General features: G+C 61.6%; 1 pseudogene; it reads left to right on the top strand.

Moving 5' to 3' along the window:
* Positions 1–23,187, top strand: part of LOC138385885 (protein phosphatase inhibitor 2-like) — a 54,432-nt pseudogene that overhangs the window by 161 nt on the left and 31,084 nt on the right.

A 23,187-nucleotide genomic window follows, 5' to 3' on the forward strand; every position in this document is an offset into this window, starting at 1 on the left:
TCTCTCTCTCTATCTCTCTCTCTGTCCCTCTCTCTCTCAGAAGCCACAGGTACTCAGGCAGGTCCCGTCAGGGCCAGGCTCTGCGGCCGACGACGAAGGTGGAGCCCTGAGGACAGAGGGACACACGGCCATACGGGTAGTCGAGCCTTCCGAGTCACGGGCGTGAAGTCCTTGGAATCTCGAGAAGACTCACATACACAGCCAGCAGGCGGCTTTGAGGTGGCGTTGGGCAACCGGTCCAGGGACGCCGCTGTGACTTGCTCCAGGCTGCGACGACGGAGCCTTCTGCAGCCCGCTGAGCCCTCCTCCTCCTTCTCCTTGGAACCGCGGACGATCCCCTGGCAGGCATCCTGGAGAGGACAGGCCAGAGCCTGACAAGGACGCGCCCGGCCTGGCCGCAGAGGGCTCCTGCCATAGGGACGCGCCCCTAGGCAACGGCCGCTGTCATCATGACAGGACTTGCGCATGCGCAGTTGTAGGGCTGGCTCGCTGCGCCGGCCAAGGCTGTCAGCAGGCCATGGCGGCTTTGGCCTCGCGATCCGGCGATGGCGACGGGGGTGCCCACCTGTGGCGGCGGTGGAGCGCCAGACGGGGCTGCCTAGGGTGTCTGGGAGGGCGGAAGGAGGCTGTGAGGGGAAAAAGACCCGCAGCGGACAGGAACAACTTTGGGGCTGGGGGCGCGGCGAGGAGGGGGCACAGCCTTCCGGGGCCTCTTTGCGCAGAGATCTGGTTGAGATCCCAGCTCGCAGTGGAGGGCCGGCCTCAGGGTGAGAGGCGAACATTGCCATCTCTCCTACTCGGATCTGAGCTGGCATGAGACCCACTGAGGACAGGCGTGGCTGACCACGGCGGCGGCGATGAACTCTGGTGAACGGCGACAGAGCCTGTGGGGGACAAGGAGTTACCTGAGGCCCGAGGGAAGGTTCCAGGTAACAGTTGATCAACTCAGGTGTCCTGTGCCTCCAAGGGCCCCTGGGGCCACCAGGTACTGGCCCGGTCGTAATCGCCGAGGGCTCCTGCCTGCCCCCACTGCTCTTCAGGTAGGTGGTAAGGCGCAGCCAGGCAAGTCCAGGGGACAGCAAGTATGACCAGAGAGGGGTGCCTGCCTAAGACCTGCCAGCCCAGCAGGACGCAGGAAGGGAGGCGGTGGTGTTTCCCGCGCAGGTCCGGCCGGCTCCAAGACCGACCTTGGGAAGCAGGCACCCTTTCCAGGGTGCCAATGGGACCCAAGAGAGCTCGGAGAAAGAAGAGCATACCTAGGACCACATGCACAGGCCCGCTTCTGCAGGCCTGGGCAAGACTGGGCATTGTTGACCGAAGAGAAAACGGTTCCGCAGGCAGCGCACTCAGCCCCCCAACCTGAGCGAAGGGGAACAGGGCCACCACCATCCTGCAGCCACACAAAACGCAGTCCCTCCTCCTCCTGCCCCACCCCCTCAGTGAAAACAGTGGCGGCCAATGGCCCCTGCCAGCCATTGCCCACCCCTGCCGACACTTCCCCAGCAACAAGCCAAGCACAGATCTCCCTGCAAGAAAGGAACGAATGCAGAGCGGACGCCAAGGGAAAAAGCCTCTGCCTCAGATGGCAAAGGCCAGGCAAGGTGTGCTGCCGCTCAGCCCATGGGAATCCTGGGGAACGACCGATGCGGCACTGACACCAAGACTTGACTAACTTGCTGGCAGAACAAATGGCTGGGCGGATGGGCACGGGCGTCAGGCCTACCAAGTCACTAAGAAGGCACTGCGGAGAAGGAAAGCCTCACGCCGTGGATGCCCCCAATGCTGACTTTGATGGAGTGGGAATGTTTTCTGGCCCACACGGTTCATGCAGGTGAAGAAGGGTCCAGGCCCTCGGAATGCATGGAGGAAGAGAAAAGATGTGGGGGCATGGTGTCGGGGTACAAACTGGCACCCCGGCAGGAGAAAGCGCTGCCAAACGCCACGGCGATGCCGCCTAGGATGGCTTAGCAAGCCAGAAAGGCCCCTGTTGAGGGAAAGATGTTCTCCGTCCAGAGTCTCTGCTTCTCTGCCCTCTAGCCTCCATCAGAGAAGGTAGGCCTGAGCCTAGGTAGGGCATGAGGCCAAAGGGAGGCAGAATCTCCTTCCCGGCCTTCCCTGCACACCTCTCCCTGACATCCAGAGTTCCTGTTGAAGTGCAGGTTTTCGTCATCCGCTTGGCTGTCGTCCTCTTCGGATGGGAAAGCTGGCTCACCTCCTGGTGGCGACGACGTTCCTAATCTTGCCGGTCTCAGGGGGCTTCCCCCCTCCGAGGCGAACCAGACCATCCCACTCCCTAGCAGGAACCCCACGGAAAACCAGTGGCACCGGGCTTTCTAGCCCGAGCGGAACTACACCAAGGGGCTCACCATGAGGAAAGGTGACTTCAAGGAGCCCCGAGGCAAACCAGTTGCTCCCACCTGCCAACACACATAAATATCACTTTCGCTCTCTCTCTCTCTCTCTCTCTCCCTCTCTCTCTCTCCGAAGCCTAAGGAACTCAGGCAGTTCCTCAGAGGGCCACGCTGCACTGTGGGCAAAGGAAATCCCGTGAGTACAGAGGAGCACACGGCCATCCGGCAGTCCAGCCTCCCAGGAAAGGGACATGATGACTTTGGACTCTCGGGGAGACTCACATAAACAGCCAGCAGGTGGGTGTGAGGTGGCGACGGTAGACCGGTCCGTGGATGCTGCTGCTGCTTCCCGGACGCCGCCACGGAGCCACCTTCAGCCTGCGAGGCCCAGGCTTCATTGCCAGGGGCTGCGGCCTGTTCCCTCTGCTCTTCAGGGTAGGAGGTAAGGCGCAGTCAGGCAAGTTCAGGGCACAGCCAATATGACCAGAGAGTGGTGCCTGGCTAAGACCAGACAGCCCAGCAGGGTGCCAGGAGGAAGGAGGTGTTTGGCCAGCGGGACTGGCCCGCTCCAAGACTCACCTTGGGGGGAAGGCACCCTTTCCGGGGGCCCAGAGGGCTCCAAGACAGCTTGGTGAAAGCAGAGCCTACCTAGGACCACATGCACAGGCCCGCTTATTCAGGCCTGGGCAAGACTGGGCATTCTTGCCCCAAGAGAAAACGCTTATTTAGGCAGTTCACTCAGCCCCCGAACCTCAACGAAGGGGAACAGGGCCACCACCATCCTGCAGCCACACAAAACCCTGTCCCTCCTCCTGCTCGCCCACCCCCTCGGTGAAAGCAGTGGTGGGCAATGGCTCCTGCCAGCCATTGCCCACCCCTGCCGACATTTCCCCAGCAACAAGCCAAGCACAGATCTCCCTGCAAGAAAGGAGCGAACGCAGAGCGGACGCCAAGGGAAACAGCCTCTTCCTCAGAAGGCAAAGGCCAGGCAAGGTGTGTTGCCGCTCAGCCCATATGAATCATGGGCAACGACCGATGCGGCACTGACACCGAGACTTGACTAACTTGCTGGCAGAACAAACGGCTGGGCGCATGGGCATGGACGTCAGGCCTACCCAGTCATGAAGAAGGCACTGTGGAGAAGGAAAGCCTCACGCAGTGGATGCCCCCAGTGCTGACCTTGATGGAGTGGGAATGTTTCCTTGTGCACACGGATCATGCAGAGGAAGAAGGGTCCAGGCCCTCGGAAACCATGGAGGAAGTGATAAGATGCGGGGGCATGGTGTCGGGGTTCAAGCTGGCACCCCGGCAGGAGAAAGCACTGCCAACCGCCACAGGGATGCCACCTTGGATGGCTGAGCTAGCCAGAAAGGCCCCTGTGGAGGGACAGATGTTCTCCCTCCATAGTCTCTGCTTCTCTGCCCTCCGGCCTCCGTCAGAGAAGGCAGGCGTGAGCCTAGGTTGGGCATGAGGCCCAAGGGAGGCAGAATCTCCTTCCTGGCCTTCCCTGCACTCCTCTCTGGCCTCCAGAGTTCCTGGTCAGGTGGTGGTGGTAGTCGTCAGCTCGGCTGTCATCCTCCTCGTGTCGGAATACTGGCTCACCTCCTGGTGGGGAGGACGTTCCTCCCCTTGCCCGTGAGCACGACGGAACCACACCATCCCACCCCCATGCAGGAACCCCATGGGAAACGAATGGCACCGGGCCCCCAGCACGAGCGGAACTTCACCAAGGGGCTCCCCGCGAGGTGACTTAAAGGAGCCCCGAGGCAAACGGTCAACACGACAGACCAGTTACTCCCACTTGCGAACACACATACATATAATCTCCCTCTCTCTCTCTATCTCTCTCTCTGTCCCTCTCTCTCTCAGAAGCCACAGGTACTCAGGCAGGTCCCGTCAGGGCCAGGCTCTGCGGCCGACGACGAAGGTGGAGCCCTGAGGACAGAGGGACACACGGCCATACGGGTAGTCGAGCCTTCCGAGTCACGGGCGTGAAGTCCCTGGACTCTCGGGGAGACTCACATACACAGCCAGCAGGCGGCTTTGAGGTGGCGTTGGGCAACCGGTCCAGGGACCCCGCTGCGGCTTGCTCCAGGCTGCGACGACGGAGCCTTCTGCAGCCCGCTGAGCCCTCCTCCTCCTTCTCTTTGGAACCGCGGACGATCCCCTGGCAGGCATCCTGGAGAGGACAGGCCAGAGCCTGACAAGGACGCGCCCGGCCTGGCCGCAGAGGGCTCCTGCCATAGGGACGCGCCCCTAGGCAACGGCCGCTGTCATCATGACAGGACTTGCGCATGCGCAGTTGTAGGGCTGGCTCGCTGCGCCGGCCAAGGCTGTCAGCAGGCCATGGCGGCTTTGGCCTCGCGATCCGGCGATGGCGACGGGGGTGCCCACCTGTGGCGGCGGTGGAGCGCCAGACGGGGCTGCCTAGGGTGTCTGGGAGGGCGGAAGGAGGCTGTGAGGGGAAAAAGACCCGCAGCGGACAGGAACAACGTTGGGGCTGGGGGCGCGGCGAGGAGGGGGCACAGCCTTCCGGGGCCTCTTTGCGCAGAGATCTGGTTGAGATCCCAGCTGGCAGTGGAGGGCCGGCCTCAGGGTGAGAGGCGAACATTGCCATCTCTCCTACTCGGATCTGAGCTGGCATGAGACCCACCGAGGACAGGCGTGGCTGACCACGGCGGCGGCGATGAACTCTGGTGAACGGCGACAGGGCCTGTGGGGGACAAGGAGTTACCTGAGGCCCGAGGGAAGGTTCCAGGTAACAGTTGATCAACTCAGGTGTCCTGTGCCTCCAAGGGCCCCTGGGGCCACCAGGTACTGGCCCGGTCGTAATCGCCGAGGGCTCCTGCCTGCCCCCACTGCTCTTCAGGTAGGTGGTAAGGCGCAGCCAGGCAAGTCCAGGGGACAGCAAGTATGACCAGAGAGGGGTGCCTGCCTAAGACCTGCCAGCCCAGCAGGACGCAGGAAGGGAGGCGGTGGTGTTTCCCGCGCAGGTCCGGCCGGCTCCAAGACCGACCTTGGGAAGCAGGCACCCTTTCCAGGGTGCCAATGGGACCCAAGAGAGCTCGGAGAAAGAAGAGCATACCTAGGACCACATGCACAGGCCCGCTTCTGCAGGCCTGGGCAAGACTGGGCATTGTTGACCGAAGAGAAAACGGTTCCGCAGGCAGCGCACTCAGCCCCCCAACCTGAGCGAAGGGGAACAGGGCCACCACCATCCTGCAGCCACACAAAACGCAGTCCCTCCTCCTCCTGCCCCACCCCCTCAGTGAAAACAGTGGCGGCCAATGGCCCCTGCCAGCCATTGCCCACCCCTGCCGACACTTCCCCAGCAACAAGCCAAGCACAGATCTCCCTGCAAGAAAGGAACGAATGCAGAGCGGACGTCAAGGGAAAAAGCCTCTGCCTCAGATGGCAAAGGCCAGGCAAGGTGTGCTGCCGCTCAGCCCATGGGAATCCTGGGGAACGACCGATGCGGCACTGACACCAAGACTTGACTAACTTGCTGGCAGAACAAATGGCTGGGCGGATGGGCACGGGCGTCAGGCCTACCAAGTCACTAAGAAGGCACTGCGGAGAAGGAAAGCCTCACGCAGTGGATGCCCCCAATGCTGACTTTGATGGAGTGGGAATGTTTTCTGGCCCACACGGTTCATGCAGGTGAAGAAGGGTCCAGGCCCTCGGAATGCATGGAGGAAGAGAAAAGATGTGGGGGCATGGTGTCGGGGTACAAACTGGCACCCTGGCAGGAGAAAGCGCTGCCAAACGCCACGGCGGTGCCGCCTAGGATGGCTTAGCAAGCCAGAAAGGCCCCTGTGGAGGGAAAGATGTTCTCCGTCCAGAGTCTCTGCTTCTCTGCCCTCTAGCCTCCATCAGAGAAGGTAGGCCTGAGCCTAGGTAGGGCATGAGGCCAAAGGGAGGCAGAATCTCCTTCCCGGCCTTCCCTGCACACCTCTCCCTGACATCCAGAGTTCCTGTTGAAGTGCAGGTTTTCGTCATCCGCTTGGCTGTCGTCCTCTTCGGATGGGAAAGCTGGCTCACCTCCTGGTGGCGACGACGTTCCTAATCTTGCCGGTCTCAGGGGGCTTCCCCCCTCCGAGGCGAACCAGACCATCCCACTCCCTAGCAGGAACCCCACGGAAAACCAGTGGCACCGGGCTTTCTAGCCCAAGCGGAACTACACCAAGGGGCTCAACATGAGGAAAGGTGACTTCAAGGAGCCCCGAGCCAAACCAGTTGCTCCCACCTGCCAACACACATAAATATCACCTTCTCTCTCTCTCTCTCTCTCTCTCTCTCCCTCTCTCTCTCTCCAAAGCCTAAGGAACTCAGGCAGTTCCTCAGAGGGACACGCTGCACGGTGGGCAAAGGAAAACCCGTGAGTACAGAGGGGCACACGGCCATCCGGCAGTCCAGCCTCCCGAGAAAGGGACATGATGACTTTGGACTCTCGGGGAGACTCACATAAACAGCCAGCAGGTGGGTGTGAGGTGGCGACGGTAGACCGGTCCGTGTGCTGCTGCTGCTTCCCGGACGCCGCCACGGAGCCACCTTTAGCCTGCGAGGCCCAGGCTTCATTGCCAGGGGCTGCGGCCTGTTCCCTCTGCTCTTCAGGGTAGGAGGTAAGGCGCAGTCAGGCAAGTCCAGGGCACAGCCAATATGACCAGAGAGTGGTGCATGGCTAAGACCAGACAGCCCAGCAGGGTGCCAGGAGGAAGGAGGTATTTGGCCAGCGGGACTGGCCCGCTCCAAGACTCACCTTGGGGAGAAAGCACCCTTTCCCGGTTCCGAGAGGGCTCCAAGACAGCTTGGTGAAAGCAGAGCCTACCTAGGACCACATGCACAGGCCCGCTTCTGCAGGCCTGAGAAAGACTGGGCATTCTTGCCCCAAGAGAAAACGCTTATTTAGGCAGTTCACTCAGCCCCCGAACCTCAACGAAGGGGAACAGGGCCACCCCCATCCTGCAGCCACACAAAACCCTGTCCCTCCTCCTGCTCGCCCACCCCCTCGGTGAACGCAGTGGTGGGCAATGGCTCCTGCCAGCCATTGCCCACCCCTGCCGACATTTCCCCAGCAACAAGCCAAGCACAGATCTCCCTGCAAGAAAGGAGCGAACGCAGAGCGGACGCCAAGGGAAACAGCCTCTTCCTCAGAAGGCAAAGGCCAGGCAAGGTGTGTTGTCGCTCAGCCCATATGAATCATGGGCAACGACCGATGCGGCACTGACACCGAGACTTGACTAACTTGCTGGCAGTACAAACGGCTGGGCGCATGGGCACGGACGTCAGGCCTACCCAGTCATGAAGAAGGCACTGTGGAGAAGGAAAGCCTCACGCAGTGGATGCCCCCAGTGCTGACCTTGATGGAGTGGGAATGTTTCCTTGTGCACACGGATCATGCAGAGGAAGAAGGGTCCAGGCCCTCGGAAACCATGGAGGAAGTGATAAGATGCGGGGGCATGGTGTCGGGGTTCAAGCTGGCACCCCGGCAGGAGAAAGCACTGCCAACCGCCACAGGGATGCCACCTTGGATGGCTGAGCTAGCCAGAAAGGCCCCTGTGGAGGGACAGATGTTCTCCCTCCATAGTCTCTGCTTCTCTGCCCTCCGGCCTCCGTCAGAGAAGGCAGGCGTGAGCCTAGGTTGGGCATGAGGCCCAAGGGAGGCAGAATCTCCTTCCTGGCCTTCCCTGCACACCTCTCTGGCCTCCAGAGTTCCTGGTCAGGTGGTGGTGGTAGTCGTCAGCTCGGCTGTCATCCTCCTCGTGTCGGAATACTGGCTCACCTCCTGGTGGGGAGGACGTTCCTCCCCTTGCCCGTGAGCACGACGGAACCACACCATCCCACCCCCATGCAGGAACCCCATGGGAAACGAATGGCACCGGGCCCCCAGCACGAGCGGAACTTCACCAAGGGGCTCCCCGCGAGGTGACTTAAAGGAGCCCCGAGGCAAACGGTCAACACGACAGACCAGTTACTCCCACTTGCGAACACACATACATATAATCTCCCTCTCTCTCTCTATCTCTCTCTCTGTCCCTCTCTCTCTCAGAAGCCACAGGTACTCAGGCAGGTCCCGTCAGGGCCAGGCTCTGCGGCCGACGACGAAGGTGGAGCCCTGAGGACAGAGGGACACACGGCCATACGGGTAGTCGAGCCTTCCGAGTCACGGGCGTGAAGTCCCTGGACTCTCGGGGAGACTCACATACACAGCCAGCAGGCGGCTTTGAGGTGGCGTTGGGCAACCGGTCCAGGGACCCCGCTGCGGCTTGCTCCAGGCTGCGACGACGGAGCCTTCTGCAGCCCGCTGAGCCCTCCTCCTCCTTCTCCTTGGAACCGCGGACGATCCCCTGGCAGGCATCCTGGAGAGGACAGGCCAGAGCCTGACAAGGACGCGCCCGGCCTGGCCGCAGAGGGCTCCTGCCATAGGGACGCGCCCCTAGGCAACGGCCGCTGTCATCATGACAGGACTTGCGCATGCGCAGTTGTAGGGCTGGCTCGCTGCGCCGGCCAAGGCTGTCAGCAGGCCATGGCGGCTTTGGCCTCGCGATCCGGCGATGGCGACGGGGGTGCCCACCTGTGGTGGCGGTGGAGCGCCAGACGGGGCTGCCTAGGGTGTCTGGGAGGGCGGAAGGAGGCTGTGAGGGGAAAAAGACCCGCAGCGGACAGGAACAACGTTGGGGCTGGGGGCGCGGCGAGGAGGGGGCACAGCCTTCCGGGGCCTCTTTGCGCAGAGATCTGGTTGAGATCCCAGCTGGCAGTGGAGGGCCGGCCTCAGGGTGAGAGGCGAACATTGCCATCTCTCCTACTCGGATCTGAGCTGGCATGAGACCCACCGAGGACAGGCGTGGCTGACCACGGCGGCGGCGATGAACTCTGGTGAACGGCGACAGGGCCTGTGGGGGACAAGGAGTTACCTGAGGCCCGAGGGAAGGTTCCAGGTAACAGTTGATCAACTCAGGTGTCCTGTGCCTCCAAGGGCCCCTGGGGCCACCAGGTACTGGCCCGGTCGTAATCGCCGAGGGCTCCTGCCTGCCCCCACTGCTCTTCAGGTAGGTGGTAAGGCGCAGCCAGGCAAGTCCAGGGGACAGCAAGTATGACCAGAGAGGGGTGCCTGCCTAAGACCTGCCAGCCCAGCAGGACGCAGGAAGGGAGGCGGTGGTGTTTCCCGCGCAGGTCCGGCCGGCTCCAAGACCGACCTTGTGAAGCAGACACCCTTTCCAGGGTGCCAATGGGACCCAAGAGAGCTCGGAGAAAGAAGAGCATACCTAGGACCACATGCACAGGCCCGCTTCTGCAGGCCTGGGCAAGACTGGGCATTGTTGACCGAAGAGAAAACGGTTCCGCAGGCAGCGCACTCAGCCCCCCAACCTGAGCGAAGGGGAACAGGGCCACCACCATCCTGCAGCCACACAAAACGCAGTCCCTCCTCCTCCTGCCCCACCCCCTCAGTGAAAACAGTGGCGGCCAATGGCCCCTGCCAGCCATTGCCCACCCCTGCCGACACTTCCCCAGCAACAAGCCAAGCACAGATCTCCCTGCAAGAAAGGAACGAATGCAGAGCGGACGCCAAGGGAAAAAGCCTCTGCCTCAGATGGCAAAGGCCAGGCAAGGTGTGCTGCCGCTCAGCCCACGGGAATCATGGGGAACGACCGATGCGGCACTGACACCAAGACTTGACTAACTTGCTGGCAGAACAAATGGCAGGGCGGATGGGCACGGGCGTCAGGCCTACCAAGTCACTAAGAAGGCACTGCGGAGAAGGAAAGCCTCACGCAGTGGATGCCCCCAATGCTGACTTTGATGGAGTGGGAATGTTTTCTGGCCCACACGGTTCATGCAGGTGAAGAAGGGTCCAGGCCCTCGGAATGCATGGAGGAAGAGAAAAGATGTGGGGGCATGGTGTCGGGGTACAAACTGGCACCCTGGCAGGAGAAAGCGCTGCCAAACGCCACGGCGGTGCCGCCTAGGATGGCTTAGCAAGCCAGAAAGGCCCCTGTGGAGGGAAAGATGTTCTCCGTCCAGAGTCTCTGCTTCTCTGCCCTCTAGCCTCCATCAGAGAAGGTAGGCCTGAGCCTAGGTAGGGCATGAGGCCAAAGGGAGGCAGAATCTCCTTCCCGGCCTTCCCTGCACACCTCTCCCTGACATCCAGAGTTCCTGTTGAAGTGCAGGTTTTCGTCATCCGCTTGGCTGTCGTCCTCTTCGGATGGGAAAGCTGGCTCACCTCCTGGTGGCGACGACGTTCCTAATCTTGCCGGTCTCAGGGGGCTTCCCCCCTCCGAGGCGAACCAGACCATCCCACTCCCTAGCAGGAACCCCACGGAAAACCAGTGGCACCGGGCTTTCTAGCCCAAGCGGAACTACACCAAGGGGCTCAACATGAGGAAAGGTGACTTCAAGGAGCCCCGAGCCAAACCAGTTGCTCCCACCTGCCAACACACATAAATATCACCTTCTCTCTCTCTCTCTCTCTCTCTCTCTCTCTCTCCCTCTCTCTCTCTCCAAAGCCTAAGGAACTCAGGCAGTTCCTCAGAGGGCCACGCTGCACGGTGGGCAAAGGAAAACCCGTCAGTACAGAGGGGCACACGGCCATCCGGCAGTCCAGCCTCCCGAGAAAGGGACATGATGACTTTGGACTCTCGGGGAGACTCACATAAACAGCCAGCAGGTGGGTGTGAGGTGGCGACGGTAGACCGGTCCGTGTGCTGCTGCTGCTTCCCGGACGCCGCCACGGAGCCACCTTTAGCCTGCGAGGCCCAGGCTTCATTGCCAGGGGCTGCGGCCTGTTCCCTCTGCTCTTCAGGGTAGGAGGTAAGGCGCAGTCAGGCAAGTCCAGGGCACAGCCAATATGACCAGAGAGTGGTGCATGGCTAAGACCAGACAGCCCAGCAGGGTGCCAGGAGGAAGGAGGTATTTGGCCAGCGGGACTGGCCCGCTCCAAGACTCACCTTGGGGAGAAAGCACCCTTTCCCGGTTCCGAGAGGGCTCCAAGACAGCTTGGTGAAAGCAGAGCCTACCTAGGACCACATGCACAGGCCCGCTTCTGCAGGCCTGGGAAAGACTGGGCATTCTTGCCCCAAGAGAAAACGCTTATTTAGGCAGTTCACTCAGCCCCCGAACCTCAACGAAGGGGAACAGGGCCACCCCCATCCTGCAGCCACACAAAACCCTGTCCCTCCTCCTGCTCGCCCACCCCCTCGGTGAACGCAGTGGTGGGCAATGGCTCCTGCCAGCCATTGCCCACCCCTGCCGACATTTCCCCAGCAACAAGCCAAGCACAGATCTCCCTGCAAGAAAGGAGCGAACGCAGAGCGGACGCCAAGGGAAACAGCCTCTTCCTGAGAAGGCAAAGGCCAGGCAAGGTGTGTTGTCGCTCAGCCCATATGAATGATGGGCAACGACCGATGCGGCACTGACACCGAGACTTGACTAACTTGCTGGCAGTACAAACGGCTGGGCGCATGGGCACGGACGTCAGGCCTACCCAGTCATGAAGAAGGCACTGTGGAGAAGGAAAGCCTCACGCAGTGGATGCCCCCAGTGCTGACCTTGATGGAGTGGGAATGTTTCCTTGTGCACACGGATCATGCAGAGGAAGAAGGGTCCAGGCCCTCGGAAACCATGGAGGAAGTGATAAGATGCGGGGGCATGGTGTCGGGGTTCAAGCTGGCACCCCGGCAGGAGAAAGCACTGCCAACCGCCACAGGGATGCCACCTTGGATGGCTGAGCTAGCCAGAAAGGCCCCTGTGGAGGGACAGATGTTCTCCCTCCATAGTCTCTGCTTCTCTGCCCTCCGGCCTCCGTCAGAGAAGGCAGGCGTGAGCCTAGGTTGGGCATGAGGCCCAAGGGAGGCAGAATCTCCTTCCTGGCCTTCCCTGCACACCTCTCTGGCCTCCAGAGTTCCTGGTCAGGTGGTGGTGGTAGTCGTCAGCTCGGCTGTCATCCTCCTCGTGTCGGAATACTGGCTCACCTCCTGGTGGGGAGGACGTTCCTCCCCTTGCCCGTGAGCACGACGGAACCACACCATCCCACCCCCATGCAGGAACCCCATGGGAAACGAATGGCACCGGGCCCCCAGCACGAGCGGAACTTCACCAAGGGGCTCCCCGCGAGGTGACTTAAAGGAGCCCCGAGGCAAACGGTCAACACGACAGACCAGTTACTCCCACTTGCGAACACACATACATATAATCTCCCTCTCTCTCTCTATCTCTCTCTCTGTCCCTCTCTCTCTCAGAAGCCACAGGTACTCAGGCAGGTCCCGTCAGGGCCAGGCTCTGCGGCCGACGACGAAGGTGGAGCCCTGAGGACAGAGGGACACACGGCCATACGGGTAGTCGAGCCTTCCGAGTCACGGGCGTGAAGTCCCTGGACTCTCGGGGAGACTCACATACACAGCCAGCAGGCGGCTTTGAGGTGGCGTTGGGCAACCGGTCCAGGGACCCCGCTGCGGCTTGCTCCAGGCTGCGACGACGGAGCCTTCTGCAGCCCGCTGAGCCCTCCTCCTCCTTCTCCTTGGAACCGCGGACGATCCCCTGGCAGGCATCCTGGAGAGGACAGGCCAGAGCCTGACAAGGACGCGCCCGGCCTGGCCGCAGAGGGCTCCTGCCATAGGGACGCGCCCCTAGGCAACGGCCGCCGTCATCATGACAGGACTTGCGCATGCGCAGTTGTAGGGCTGGCTCGCTGCGCCGGCCAAGGCTGTCAGCAGGCCATGGCGGCTTTGGCCTCGCGATCCGGCGATGGCGACGGGGGTGCCCACCTGTGGCGGCGGTGGAGCGCCAGACGGGGCTGCCTAGGGTGTCTGGGAGGGCGGAAGGAGGCTGTGAGGGGAAAAAGACCCGCAGCGGACAGGAACAACGTTGGGGCTGGGGGCGCGGTGAGGAGGGGGCACAGCCTTCCGGGGCCTCTTTGCGCAGAGATCTGGTTGAGATCCCAGCTGGCAGTGGAGGGCCGGCCTCAGGGTGAGAGGCGAACATTGCCATCTCTCCTACTCGGATCTGAGCTGGCATGAGACCCACCGAGGACAGGCGTGGCTGACCACGGCGGCGGCGATGAACTCTGGTGAACGGCGACAGGGCCTGTGGGGGACAAGGAGTTACCTGAGGCCCGAGGGAAGGTTCCAGGTAACAGTTGATCAACTCAGGTGTCCTGTGCCTCCAAGGGCCCCTGGGGCCACCAGGTACTGGCCCGGTCGTAATCGCCGAGGGCTCCTGCCTGCCCCCACTGCTCTTCAGGTAGGTGGTAAGGCGCAGCCAGGCAAGTCCAGGGGACAGCAAGTATGACCAGAGAGGGGTGCCTGCCTAAGACCTGCCAGCCCAGCAGGACGCAGGAAGGGAGGCGGTGGTGTTTCCCGCGCAGGTCCGGCCGGCTCCAAGACCGACCTTGTGAAGCAGACACCCTTTCCAGGGTGCCAATGGGACCCAAGAGAGCTCGGAGAAAGAAGAGCATACCTAGGACCACATGCACAGGCCCGCTTCTGCAGGCCTGGGCAAGACTGGGCATTGTTGACCGAAGAGAAAACGGTTCCGCAGGCAGCGCACTCAGCCCCCCAACCTGAGCGAAGGGGAACAGGGCCACCACCATCCTGCAGCCACACAAAACGCAGTCCCTCCTCCTCCTGCCCCACCCCCTCAGTGAAAACAGTGGCGGCCAATGGCCCCTGCCAGCCATTGCCCACCCCTGCCGACACTTCCCCAGCAACAAGCCAAGCACAGATCTCCCTGCAAGAAAGGAACGAATGCAGAGCGGACGCCAAGGGAAAAAGCCTCTGCCTCAGATGGCAAAGGCCAGGCAAGGTGTGCTGCCGCTCAGCCCACGGGAATCATGGGGAACGACCGATGCGGCACTGACACCAAGACTTGACTAACTTGCTGGCAGAACAAATGGCAGGGCGGATGGGCACGGGCGTCAGGCCTACCAAGTCACTAAGAAGGCACTGCGGAGAAGGAAAGCCTCACGTAGTGGATGCCCCCAATGCTGACTTTGATGGAGTGGGAATGTTTTCTGGCCCACACGGTTCATGCAGGTGAAGAAGGGTCCAGGCCCTCGGAATGCATGGAGGAAGAGAAAAGATGTGGGGGCATGGTGTCGGGGTACAAACTGGCACCCTGGCAGGAGAAAGCGCTGCCAAACGCCACGGCGGTGCCGCCTAGGATGGCTTAGCAAGCCAGAAAGGCCCCTGTGGAGGGAAAGATGTTCTCCGTCCAGAGTCTCTGCTTCTCTGCCCTCTAGCCTCCATCAGAGAAGGTAGGCCTGAGCCTAGGTAGGGCATGAGGCCAAAGGGAGGCAGAATCTCCTTCCCGGCCTTCCCTGCACACCTCTCCCTGACATCCAGAGTTCCTGTTGAAGTGCAGGTTTTCGTCATCCGCTTGGCTGTCGTCCTCTTCGGATGGGAAAGCTGGCTCACCTCCTGGTGGCGACGACGTTCCTAATCTTGCCGGTCTCAGGGGGCTTCCCCCCTCCGAGGCGAACCAGACCATCCCACTCCCTAGCAGGAACCCCACGGAAAACCAGTGGCACCGGGCTTTCTAGCCCAAGCGGAACTACACCAAGGGGCTCAACATGAGGAAAGGTGACTTCAAGGAGCCCCGAGCCAAACCAGTTGCTCCCACCTGCCAACACACATAAATATCACCTTCTCTCTCTCTCTCTCTCTCTCTCTCTCTCTCTCCCTCTCTCTCTCTCCAAAGCCTAAGGAACTCAGGCAGTTCCTCAGAGGGCCACGCTGCACGGTGGGCAAAGGAAAACCCGTCAGTACAGAGGGGCACACGGCCATCCGGCAGTCCAGCCTCCCGAGAAAGGGACATGATGACTTTGGACTCTCGGGGAGACTCACATAAACAGCCAGCAGGTGGGTGTGAGGTGGCGACGGTAGACCGGTCCGTGTGCTGCTGCTGCTTCCCGGACGCCGCCACGGAGCCACCTTTAGCCTGCGAGGCCCAGGCTTCATTGCCAGGGGCTGCGGCCTGTTCCCTCTGCTCTTCAGGGTAGGAGGTAAGGCGCAGTCAGGCAAGTCCAGGGCACAGCCAATATGACCAGAGAGTGGTGCATGGCTAAGACCAGACAGCCCAGCAGGGTGCCAGGAGGAAGGAGGTATTTGGCCAGCGGGACTGGCCCGCTCCAAGACTCACCTTGGGGAGAAAGCACCCTTTCCCGGTTCCGAGAGGGCTCCAAGACAGCTTGGTGAAAGCAGAGCCTACCTAGGACCACATGCACAGGCCCGCTTCTGCAGGCCTGGGAAAGACTGGGCATTCTTGCCCCAAGAGAAAACGCTTATTTAGGCAGTTCACTCAGCCCCCGAACCTCAACGAAGGGGAACAGGGCCACCCCCATCCTGCAGCCACACAAAACCCTGTCCCTCCTCCTGCTCGCCCACCCCCTCGGTGAACGCAGTGGTGGGCAATGGCTCCTGCCAGCCATTGCCCACCCCTGCCGACATTTCCCCAGCAACAAGCCAAGCACAGATCTCCCTGCAAGAAAGGAGCGAACGCAGAGCGGACGCCAAGGGAAACAGCCTCTTCCTCAGAAGGCAAAGGCCAGGCAAGGTGTGTTGTCGCTCAGCCCATATGAATCATGGGCAACGACCGATGCGGCACTGACACCGAGACTTGACTAACTTGCTGGCAGTACAAACGGCTGGGCGCATGGGCACGGACGTCAGGCCTACCCAGTCATGAAGAAGGCACTGTGGAGAAGGAAAGCCTCACGCAGTGGATGCCCCCAGTGCTGACCTTGATGGAGTGGGAATGTTTCCTTGTGCACACGGATCATGCAGAGGAAGAAGGGTCCAGGCCCTCGGAAACCATGGAGGAAGTGATAAGATGCGGGGGCATGGTGTCGGGGTTCAAGCTGGCACCCCGGCAGGAGAAAGCACTGCCAACCGCCACAGGGATGCCACCTTGGATGGCTGAGCTAGCCAGAAAGGCCCCTGTGGAGGGACAGATGTTCTCCCTCCATAGTCTCTGCTTCTCTGCCCTCCGGCCTCCGTCAGAGAAGGCAGGCGTGAGCCTAGGTTGGGCATGAGGCCCAAGGGAGGCAGAATCTCCTTCCTGGCCTTCCCTGCACACCTCTCTGGCCTCCAGAGTTCCTGGTCAGGTGGTGGTGGTAGTCGTCAGCTCGGCTGTCATCCTCCTCGTGTCGGAATACTGGCTCACCTCCTGGTGGGGAGGACGTTCCTCCCCTTGCCCGTGAGCACGACGGAACCACACCATCCCACCCCCATGCAGGAACCCCATGGGAAACGAATGGCACCGGGCCCCCAGCACGAGCGGAACTTCACCAAGGGGCTCCCCGCGAGGTGACTTAAAGGAGCCCCGAGGCAAACGGTCAACACGACAGACCAGTTACTCCCACTTGCGAACACACATACATATAATCTCCCTCTCTCTCTCTATCTCTCTCTCTGTCCCTCTCTCTCTCAGAAGCCACAGGTACTCAGGCAGGTCCCGTCAGGGCCAGGCTCTGCGGCCGACGACGAAGGTGGAGCCCTGAGGACAGAGGGACACACGGCCATACGGGTAGTCGAGCCTTCCGAGTCACGGGCGTGAAGTCCCTGGACTCTCGGGGAGACTCACATACACAGCCAGCAGGCGGCTTTGAGGTGGCGTTGGGCAACCGGTCCAGGGACCCCGCTGCGGCTTGCTCCAGGCTGCGACGACGGAGCCTTCTGCAGCCCGCTGAGCCCTCCTCCTCCTTCTCCTTGGAACCGCGGACGATCCCCTGGCAGGCATCCTGGAGAGGACAGGCCAGAGCCTGACAAGGACGCGCCCGGCCTGGCCGCAGAGGGCTCCTGCCATAGGGACGCGCCCCTAGGCAACGGCCGCTGTCATCATGACAGGACTTGCGCATGCGCAGTTGTAGGGCTGGCTCGCTGCGCCGGCCAAGGCTGTCAGCAGGCCATGGCGGCTTTGGCCTCGCGATCCGGCGATGGCGACGGGGGTGCCCACCTGTGGCGGCGGTGGAGCGCCAGACGGGGCTGCCTAGGGTGTCTGGGAGGGCGGAAGGAGGCTGTGAGGGGAAAAAGACCCGCAGCGGACAGGAACAACGTTGGGGCTGGGGGCGCGGTGAGGAGGGGGCACAGCCTTCCGGGGCCTCTTTGCGCAGAGATCTGGTTGAGATCCCAGCTGGCAGTGGAGGGCCGGCCTCAGGGTGAGAGGCGAACATTGCCATCTCTCCTACTCGGATCTGAGCTGGCATGAGACCCACCGAGGACAGGCGTGGCTGACCACGGCGGCGGCGATGAACTCTGGTGAACGGCGACAGGGCCTGTGGGGGACAAGGAGTTACCTGAGGCCCGAGGGAAGGTTCCAGGTAACAGTTGATCAACTCAGGTGTCCTGTGCCTCCAAGGGCCCCTGGGGCCACCAGGTACTGGCCCGGTCGTAATCGCCGAGGGCTCCTGCCTGCCCCCACTGCTCTTCAGGTAGGTGGTAAGGCGCAGCCAGGCAAGTCCAGGGGACAGCAAGTATGACCAGAGAGGGGTGCCTGCCTAAGACCTGCCAGCCCAGCAGGACGCAGGAAGGGAGGCGGTGGTGTTTCCCGCGCAGGTCCGGCCGGCTCCAAGACCGACCTTGTGAAGCAGACACCCTTTCCAGGGTGCCAATGGGACCCAAGAGAGCTCGGAGAAAGAAGAGCATACCTAGGACCACATGCACAGGCCCGCTTCTGCAGGCCTGGGCAAGACTGGGCATTGTTGACCGAAGAGAAAACGGTTCCGCAGGCAGCGCACTCAGCCCCCCAACCTGAGCGAAGGGGAACAGGGCCACCACCATCCTGCAGCCACACAAAACGCAGTCCCTCCTCCTCCTGCCCCACCCCCTCAGTGAAAACAGTGGCGGCCAATGGCCCCTGCCAGCCATTGCCCACCCCTGCCGACACTTCCCCAGCAACAAGCCAAGCACAGATCTCCCTGCAAGAAAGGAACGAATGCAGAGCGGACGCCAAGGGAAAAAGCCTCTGCCTCAGATGGCAAAGGCCAGGCAAGGTGTGCTGCCGCTCAGCCCACGGGAATCATGGGGAATGACCGATGCGGCACTGACACCAAGACTTGACTAACTTGCTGGCAGAACAAATGGCAGGGCGGATGGGCACGGGCGTCAGGCCTACCAAGTCACTAAGAAGGCACTGCGGAGAAGGAAAGCCTCACGCAGTGGATGCCCCCAATGCTGACTTTGATGGAGTGGGAATGTTTTCTGGCCCACACGGTTCATGCAGGTGAAGAAGGGTCCAGGCCCTCGGAATGCATGGAGGAAGAGAAAAGATGTGGGGGCATGGTGTCGGGGTACAAACTGGCACCCTGGCAGGAGAAAGCGCTGCCAAACGCCACGGCGGTGCCGCCTAGGATGGCTTAGCAAGCCAGAAAGGCCCCTGTGGAGGGAAAGATGTTCTCCGTCCAGAGTCTCTGCTTCTCTGCCCTCTAGCCTCCATCAGAGAAGGTAGGCCTGAGCCTAGGTAGGGCATGAGGCCAAAGGGAGGCAGAATCTCCTTCCCGGCCTTCCCTGCACACCTCTCCCTGACATCCAGAGTTCCTGTTGAAGTGCAGGTTTTCGTCATCCGCTTGGCTGTCGTCCTCTTCGGATGGGAAAGCTGGCTCACCTCCTGGTGGCGACGACGTTCCTAATCTTGCCGGTCTCAGGGGGCTTCCCCCCTCCGAGGCGAACCAGACCATCCCACTCCCTAGCAGGAACCCCACGGAAAACCAGTGGCACCGGGCTTTCTAGCCCAAGCGGAACTACACCAAGGGGCTCAGCATGAGGAAAGGTGACTTCAAGGAGCCCCGAGCCAAACCAGTTGCTCCCACCTGCCAACACACATAATATCACCTTCTCTCTCTCTCTCTCTCTCTCTCTCTCTCTCCCTCTCTCTCTCTCCAAAGCCTAAGGAACTCAGGCAGTTCCTCAGAGGGCCACGCTGCACGGTGGGCAAAGGAAAACCCGTCAGTACAGAGGGGCACACGGCCATCCGGCAGTCCAGCCTCCCGAGAAAGGGACATGATGACTTTGGACTTTCGGGGAGACTCACATAAACAGCCAGCAGGTGGGTGTGAGGTGGCGACGGTAGACCGGTCCGTGTGCTGCTTCTGCTTCCCGGACGCCGCCACGGAGCCACCTTTAGCCTGCGAGGCCCAGGCTTCATTGCCAGGGGCTGCGGCCTGTTCCCTCTGCTCTTCAGGGTAGGAGGTAAGGCGCAGTCAGGCAAGTCCAGGGCACAGCCAATATGACCAGAGAGTGGTGCATGGCTAAGACCAGACAGCCCAGCAGGGTGCCAGGAGGAAGGAGGTATTTGGCCAGCGGGACTGGCCCGCTCCAAGACTCACCTTGGGGAGAAAGCACCCTTTCCCGGTTCCGAGAGGGCTCCAAGACAGCTTGGTGAAAGCAGAGCCTTCCTAGGACCACATGCACAGGCCCGCTTCTGCAGGCCTGGGCAAGACTGGGCATTCTTGCCCCAAGAGAAAACGCTTATTTAGGCAGTTCACTCAGCCCCCGAACCTCAACGAAGGGGAACAGGGCCACCCCCATCCTGCAGCCACACAAAACCCTGTCCCTCCTCCTGCTCGCCCACCCCCTCGGTGAACGCAGTGGTGGGCAATGGCTCCTGCCAGCCATTGCCCACCCCTGCCGACATTTCCCCAGCAACAAGCCAAGCACAGATCTCCCTGCAAGAAAGGAGCGAACGCAGAGCGGACGCCAAGGGAAACAGCCTCTTCCTGAGAAGGCAAAGGCCAGGCAAGGTGTGTTGTCGCTCAGCCCATATGAATCATGGGCAACGACCGATGCGGCACTGACACCGAGACTTGACTAACTTGCTGGCAGTACAAACGGCTGGGCGCATGGGCACGGACGTCAGGCCTACCCAGTCATGAAGAAGGCACTGTGGAGAAGGAAAGCCTCACGCAGTGGATGCCCCCAGTGCTGACCTTGATGGAGTGGGAATGTTTCCTTGTGCACACGGATCATGCAGAGGAAGAAGGGTCCAGGCCCTCGGAAACCATGGAGGAAGTGATAAGATGCGGGGGCATGGTGTCGGGGTTCAAGCTGGCACCCCGGCAGGAGAAAGCACTGCCAACCGCCACAGGGATGCCACCTTGGATGGCTGAGCTAGCCAGAAAGGCCCCTGTGGAGGGACAGATGTTCTCCCTCCATAGTCTCTGCTTCTCTGCCCTCCGGCCTCCGTCAGAGAAGGCAGGCGTGAGCCTAGGTTGGGCATGAGGCCCAAGGGAGGCAGAATCTCCTTCCTGGCCTTCCCTGCACACCTCTCTGGCCTCCAGAGTTCCTGGTCAGGTGGTGGTGGTAGTCGTCAGCTCGGCTGTCATCCTCCTCGTGTCGGAATACTGGCTCACCTCCTGGTGGGGAGGACGTTCCTCCCCTTGCCCGTGAGCACGACGGAACCACACCATCCCACCCCCATGCAGGAACCCCATGGGAAACGAATGGCACCGGGCCCCCAGCACGAGCGGAACTTCACCAAGGGGCTCCCCGCGAGGTGACTTAAAGGAGCCCCGAGGCAAACGGTCAACACGACAGACCAGTTACTCCCACTTGCGAACACACATACATATAATCTCCCCCTCTCTCTCTATCTCTCTCTCTGTCCCTCTCTCTCTCAGAAGCCACAGGTACTCAGGCAGGTCCCGTCAGGGCCAGGCTCTGCGGCCGACGACGAAGGTGGAGCCCTGAGGACAGAGGGACACACGGCCATACGGGTAGTCGAGCCTTCCGAGTCACGGGCGTGAAGTCCCTGGACTCTCGGGGAGACTCACATACACAGCCAGCAGGCGGCTTTGAGGTGGCGTTGGGCAACCGGTCCAGGGACCCCGCTGCGGCTTGCTCCAGGCTGCGACGACGGAGCCTTCTGCAGCCCGCTGAGCCCTCCTCCTCCTTCTCCTTGGAACCGCGGACGATCCCCTGGCAGGCATCCTGGAGAGGACAGGCCAGAGCCTGACAAGGACGCGCCCGGCCTGGCCGCAGAGGGCTCCTGCCATAGGGACGCGCCCCTAGGCAACGGCCGCTGTCATCATGACAGGACTTGCGCATGCGCAGTTGTAGGGCTGGCTCGCTGCGCCGGCCAAGGCTGTCAGCAGGCCATGGCGGCTTTGGCCTCGCGATCCGGCGATGGCGACGGGGGTGCCCACCTGTGGCGGCGGTGGAGCGCCAGACGGGGCTGCCTAGGGTGTCTGGGAGGGCGGAAGGAGGCTGTGAGGGGAAAAAGACCCGCAGCGGACAGGAACAACGTTGGGGCTGGGGGCGCGGCGAGGAGGGGGCACGGCCTTCCGGGGCCTCTTTGCGCAGAGATCTGGTTGAGATCCCAGCTCGCAGTGGAGGGCCGGCCTCAGGGTGAGAGGCGAACATTGCCATCTCTCCTACTCGGATCTGAGCTGGCATGAGACCCACCGAGGACAGGCGTGGCTGACCACGGCGGCGGCGATGAACTCTGGTGAACGGCGACAGGGCCTGTGGGGGACAAGGAGTTACCTGAGGCCCGAGGGAAGGTTCCAGGTAACAGTTGATCAACTCAGGTGTCCTGTGCCTCCAAGGGCCCCTGGGGCCACCAGGTACTGGCCCGGTCGTAATCGCCGAGGGCTCCTGCCTGCCCCCACTGCTCTTCAGGTAGGTGGTAAGGCGCAGCCAGGCAAGTCCAGGGGACAGCAAGTATGACCAGAGAGGGGTGCCTGCCTAAGACCTGCCAGCCCAGCAGGACGCAGGAAGGGAGGCGGTGGTGTTTCCCGCGCAGGTCCGGCCGGCTCCAAGACCGACCTTGGGAAGCAGGCACCCTTTCCAGGGTGCCAATGGGACCCAAGAGAGCTCGGAGAAAGAAGAGCATACCTAGGACCACATGCACAGGCCCGCTTCTGCAGGCCTGGGCAAGACTGGGCATTGTTGACCGAAGAGAAAACGGTTCCGCAGGCAGCGCACTCAGCCCCCCAACCTGAGCGAAGGGGAACAGGGCCACCACCATCCTGCAGCCACACAAAACGCAGTCCCTCCTCCTCCTGCCCCACCCCCTCAGTGAAAACAGTGGCGGCCAATGGCCCCTGCCAGCCATTGCCCACCCCTGCCGACACTTCCCCAGCAACAAGCCAAGCACAGATCTCCCTGCAAGAAAGGAACGAATGCAGAGCGGACGCCAAGGGAAAAAGCCTCTGCCTCAGATGGCAAAGGCCAGGCAAGGTGTGCTGCCGCTCAGCCCATGGGAATCCTGGGGAACGACCGATGCGGCACTGACACCAAGACTTGACTAACTTGCTGGCAGAACAAATGGCTGGGCGGATGGGCACGGGCGTCAGGCCTACCAAGTCACTAAGAAGGCACTGCGGAGAAGGAAAGCCTCACGCAGTGGATGCCCCCAATGCTGACTTTGATGGAGTGGGAATGTTTTCTGGCCCACACGGTTCATGCAGGTGAAGAAGGGTCCAGGCCCTCGGAATGCATGGAGGAAGAGAAAAGATGTGGGGGCATGGTGTCGGGGTACAAACTGGCACCCTGGCAGGAGAAAGCGCTGCCAAACGCCACGGCGGTGCCGCCTAGGATGGCTTAGCAAGCCAGAAAGGCCCCTGTGGAGGGAAAGATGTTCTCCGTCCAGAGTCTCTGCTTCTCTGCCCTCTAGCCTCCATCAGAGAAGGTAGGCCTGAGCCTAGGTAGGGCATGAGGCCAAAGGGAGGCAGAATCTCCTTCCCGGCCTTCCCTGCACACCTCTCCCTGACATCCAGAGTTCCTGTTGAAGTGCAGGTTTTCGTCATCCGCTTGGCTGTCGTCCTCTTCGGATGGGAAAGCTGGCTCACCTCCTGGTGGCGACGACGTTCCTAATCTTGCCGGTCTCAGGGGGCTTCCCCCCTCCGAGG

The sequence above is a fragment of the Eulemur rufifrons genome, chromosome 7 (assembly GCF_041146395.1).
Source record: "Eulemur rufifrons isolate Redbay chromosome 7, OSU_ERuf_1, whole genome shotgun sequence".
Lineage (NCBI taxonomy): Eukaryota > Metazoa > Chordata > Mammalia > Primates > Lemuridae > Eulemur > Eulemur rufifrons.